Source organism: Lactuca sativa, chromosome 2 (assembly GCF_002870075.4).
Source record: "Lactuca sativa cultivar Salinas chromosome 2, Lsat_Salinas_v11, whole genome shotgun sequence".
Classification (NCBI taxonomy): Eukaryota; Viridiplantae; Streptophyta; class Magnoliopsida; order Asterales; family Asteraceae; genus Lactuca; species Lactuca sativa.
This window is the reverse complement of record NC_056624.2, coordinates 2,907,501-2,912,481: the sequence shown is the minus strand read 5'-3', so window position 1 is coordinate 2,912,481 and position 4,981 is coordinate 2,907,501. Positions and strand designations below refer to the sequence as shown.

Sequence of the window (4,981 nt, the reverse complement as noted above, 5' to 3'; positions counted from 1 at the left end):
AAGATACAGAATTCACAAGAAAGGTACCTATGCATAACATAATATAAGCATAATATCTTAGACTCAAATAAATAGAGAGAAGAATACATACCTGCCACAACGTCGGGTGCTGCGCGGACCTCCTCTGTTGTCAACTAGAAGGCTCTCCCACGAGCCTTTGGTGCCTCGGCCTTCACTGGCCGAACCTCGGTAGCCCTAGCAGCAGGCGCAAATCCCTGCGCTGATCCCTGATGTAGCTGAGGGCACTCGGCCTTCCGATGGCCAGTCTGGTTGCAATGAAAGCAAGCACAAAATCCCTTGGGGGAATCCCTCGTGATATACCCCTCCTTCCTGCACTTGTAGCATACTATATGTTTTATTATGACCTTTTTTGGGTTCTAATGTAAATAAAAATGCATTAGATATAATTATCTAAATTACAATTTACATCTAATAGAGTAAAGTTAAAACTATATATTATATTACACATATCATAAAAAGTTAATATATAACATTACCTCTTTTTTTTATGTTAATTTATATCTTAACGTATTTTACTTTCTTTGTAATAGGAATGTTGGTGTCAAAACTAGTTCTCATATTACTCTATCAGGTACGTCTCTCTCTCTTACCAGTAGACTGAAGAAAAGGAAATATATTTTCTTCTGTTGTGTAATGCTATTTTTAGCAATATCTTTAATTGTTTTCTAATTACATGATCATGAAGATTGTAAGGAAAATGCCATGTAGGATCTATGCAACCCTCAAAGAGCTCAGCCTTGGTATGATGGAGAAGGAATGGAATGTATCATTCCATTGGAATGGACGACTCCTGAATGAATGTAATTCCTTCCATTTTCTAGAATTTATGAAGAAGAACAATTTTGTTAGCCCTAAAGTTGCTAATGAAACAGCAACTGCTTTGCAGGTATATTTAGATGAATTTTAATAAATTCAACTATATATATATATATATATATATATATATATATATATATATATATATATATATATATATAGAGAAACTAATATCTTGCTCTTTCATATATATATGAGAAACTCATATCTTGCTCTTTGATATATATATATATATATATATATATATATATATATATATATATATATACACACATATATATATATATATATATATATATATATATATATATATATATATATATATATATATATATATATATATATCAGAAACTAATATCTTGCTCTTAGATACAACTACTACTACAAAAAGAAAAAAAAAAAAAAGATTTACTAATTTCCTGTATTTCTTCTTGCAGAATGAATCATTCCATTGGCATGGAAGATTCTTGAATGAATGTAATTCCTTCCAAAAAATAGAATTGCTATAAAGATTAAATGCCTCATCAAAGTATACATGTCATTTTCGTTTGGATTTTGGTCATTTTACACGAGGAAAGAGGTATCTTTTGATTAATCTTTGGGATATTTTATTTTCCATCATTGATTTCTGATTCGGTGACCAATAAACTAATCCATTAGTATAATATATAAATGAAAATATATTTTTATTGAAGTATTTTGGTTGAAAACTTTACATATGAATTACATGTGATTCACATGTAATTTACATGCGATTCACATGTAATTTATATGTGATGTAAATCACATATGAATTACATATGAGTCACATGTAAATAACATGTAATTCACATATGATTCACATGAGATTCACATTTTAATCACATGTAATTCACATCTTATTCACTTATGATTCACATGTAAATATGAATTACATGTGATTCATCTGTAAATCACAAGTGAATCACATATAAATTACATGTGATTCACATGTAAATAACATGTAATTCACATATGATTTACATGTAATTCACATGTAATTCACATATGATTAATTTGTGATTGACATGTAAATTACAAGTGAATTACCTACGAATTACATGTTATTCACAAGTTAATTATATATACACTTAATTCTGGGGAGCCTTATCTACAGTACTCTTTTCTAGTTCTGAAATTGACCACAAAAGTTTTGGATTTTGGTATTTTAGGCCCCTTATTTTCTTTTTTACAATTTCACACATTATTTTGGTTTGTTTTGAGTCGGTTGCTCCCTCCACCGCCTCTCCCACCCAATCACATGTTACACCGCCATGGACATTATTCGTTATCTTCTTCCCTCGATTAAATCCATTCGTCTTCCAAACCTCTTTCTTTTTCGCTTCCGATTAGAGCAGGTACAAAAAATCGAATTCCCGTTTCTTTTTACAAATTTTTTAGGCACCTTACAAAATCAACCCTCAATTTCATTTTGTATGGCTAATGGATTCGTTTGCATCTTCGTACCAACTGTCAACTGGGTTTAATTACGTTGTTCTTGCCCATGGTAGCCGCCAAATTCAAAGCACTTTATCCCAGCAGCCAATTAATGGAGTCAAGCTCCATTACTTCCATGTTCGTTCCATATTTGGGGGTTAAGTATAGGCTCTGAACATGATGATAAAAGAAGCTGACGAGAGAGCACGTTGGATTCGGTGAAGGATGGAGAGGGTATTGTCCGGGTCGGCTGTGTTGTTCTGTTACAGCAAAATAAATCTGGGAGCCTTATCTACAGTACTCTTTTCTAATTTTGAAATTGACCATAAAAGTTTTGGCTTTTGGTATTTTAGGCCCCTTATTTTCTTTTTTTTACAATTTCGCACATTATTTTGGTTTGTTTTGAGTCGGTTGCTCCCTCCACCGCCTCTCCCACCCAATCACATGTTGCACCGCCATGGACATCAGTCGTTATCTTCTTCCCTTGATTAAATGGGTGTTTGGTTTAGCTTTTCACAGCCAAAAGTTCTTTTTGGAAAAGAAAAAGAAGCAAAAGATGTTTGGCAAACTAATTTTAAAAGCCACTTTTGAAGTTTTTACATAAGGAAAATGAACTTTTTGAAAAAGTCAGGAAATCCTGACTTTTTGTAACTTTTCCAAAAAGAACTTTTGGGGTTTGAAAAGCTAAACCAAACACCCCCTAAATCCATTCGTCTTCCAAACCTCTTTCTTTTTCGCTTACGATTAGAGCAGGTACAAAAAATCGAATTCCCATTTCTTTTTACAACTTTTTTAGGCACCTTACAAAATCAACCCTCAATTTGATTTTCTATGGCCAATGGATTCGTTTGCATCTTCGTACCAACTGTCAACTAGGTTTAATTATGTTGTTCTTGCCCATGGTAGCTGCCAAATTCAAAGCACTTTATCCCAGCAGCCGATTAATGGAGTCAAGCTCCACTACTTCCATGTTCGTTCCATATTTAGGGGTTAAGTATAGGGTCTGAACATGATGATAGAAGAAGCTGACGAGAGAGCACGTTGGATTCGGTGAAGGACGGAGAGGGTATTGTCCGGGTCGGTTGTGTTGTTCTGTTACAGCAAAATCGGGTTCCCGTTTTTTAATACATGCTTCGCCTTTGTTGTCTCTGCCCTTGCTCCAGTTTGTAGTCAGACTCTTTCTGTGATTTCAATTTTATTTTTTGTTGTTGTATTGTTAAGGTTTTTGTGGGATTCGGTTCTTTGGGTTTTCCGATTTTCAAGCTTTGTTTGTTGTTTTTTTTGGTAGGATTTTGTTTGTCGCGTCTCTGAAACATGTGACTCCAAATAGGGGTTTGTTGTTGGAACAATCATCTTATGTACAAGCAACTGGAAAAGCTCACGTCTGTTAATATTCAGCGAAGAAGTATTATTTATGTACTTACTTCCACCTATAATCTTCGATGTTGGGTAAGGTCGGTGCCTACATATTTAGTTTATCCAATTAGCTCGGCTATTCTACATGTGTCCCTAATTTTAAGCTTACTATGAACTGTTTTCAGGTGAAGAAGTCTGACAGCACAGAAGCGTTGAATAGGCTCGAATTATTGATTTCAGTGGATTTTCCCCGATTTAGGGTTTGACCAAAACAATACCGTCAATTTTAGCCTTGCAGGTTTGTATACAATCTTTTCTCCTCTTTTTTTTCATTATTCTAAGTTCAATTTTGCATTTGACCTAAATATTAGTGCGTTGTTGTTATTTTTTTTTTCCACTTTGGATCGGTGTTATCGCCTGAATAAAAGTTTTTTTTTTTTTTCCGAGGAACAAGAGTTAGAGAGAGATTGATATTGATGGCCTTCTTCCGGACTTCCATTTTATTCCTATCAAGTAACTTCACAACCTTCTTTCTTCTTGATAATTTTCCTTTCTCTTTGATGCTGTTGAATTTGATCTCAGTTTTTCATCTTATTATTATGTGTGCCTTTTGGATCATCTTAAAATAGATACTTGATAGAGGACAACCCACGTGGGTCTGCTGGTTGATTACACAATTTCAGAGATCTCATCACAAAAGTAACAAGAAAAAACTATCTTTGTTTTTGGTATTGGCTTCTCATGTATCATAGGAGCTGATTTGATCCTAAGGTGGTACTATAACCTGGACTTATGTTTGTGATTAATGCTCAAAAAATGGAGTCCATTTGAGTTGCACGACAGGTGTTTGACGAAATGCTTAAAATAGATATTTAATCCCAAAATTTCCCTTTTATGACATATGTATCACCCGTAACTCATCTTTGTGAAACATTGAGTCTTTAGATAGGAAATTGAGACCTTTCAATCTTTGATTTTGAATTTGCAGGTCTGTAAATTAATACTTTTAATTCTCTAATTGGAGGTCATGGATTAAAAGTTCGAAGATTGATATGTGTGACAGGGAACTCAACAGAAAAGAAGGTAATCTCGAAACTATATCAAAATAATTGGGTTGAAAGAAGACAAAGTTTAGAAGCATGGATGACTTGAATAGAAACACCACAAGGGGTTTCAATGGTGAACTGAACTGGCAACAAAAGAGGAAGTAATTCCTTAAATAAATCGTTGGCGTGTATGGTGGTCATGGTTTTGTGATCTTGTTGATTCTTGATTATAATATTATGTTTTTAGGATTATAATTAGACACGGTGAGTTCTTGTGTGGCTCTGTT

The 4,981-nt window shown here is 33.8% G+C and overlaps 1 long non-coding RNA gene across 15 annotated transcripts in view; it reads left to right on the top strand.

Annotated features, from left to right (window-relative positions):
* The first annotated feature begins 2,068 nt into the window (after nucleotides 1–2,068).
* Nucleotides 2,069–4,981, top strand: part of LOC111887426 (uncharacterized) — a 3,951-nt gene continuing 1,038 nt past the window's right edge. For 3 of the 15 annotated variants that reach the window (XR_006187804.2, XR_006187809.2, XR_002848768.2), the window contains exons 1-3: nucleotides 2,998–3,746; nucleotides 3,834–3,946; nucleotides 4,103–4,731. This is a non-coding gene — a long non-coding RNA (uncharacterized LOC111887426). Of the gene's footprint in view, nucleotides 2,214–2,993; nucleotides 3,747–3,833; nucleotides 3,947–4,095; nucleotides 4,732–4,981 lie in introns of those variants that run through there. The other 12 variants (XR_008230079.1, XR_008230078.1, XR_006187807.2 and 9 more) reach the window with 12 other exon arrangements.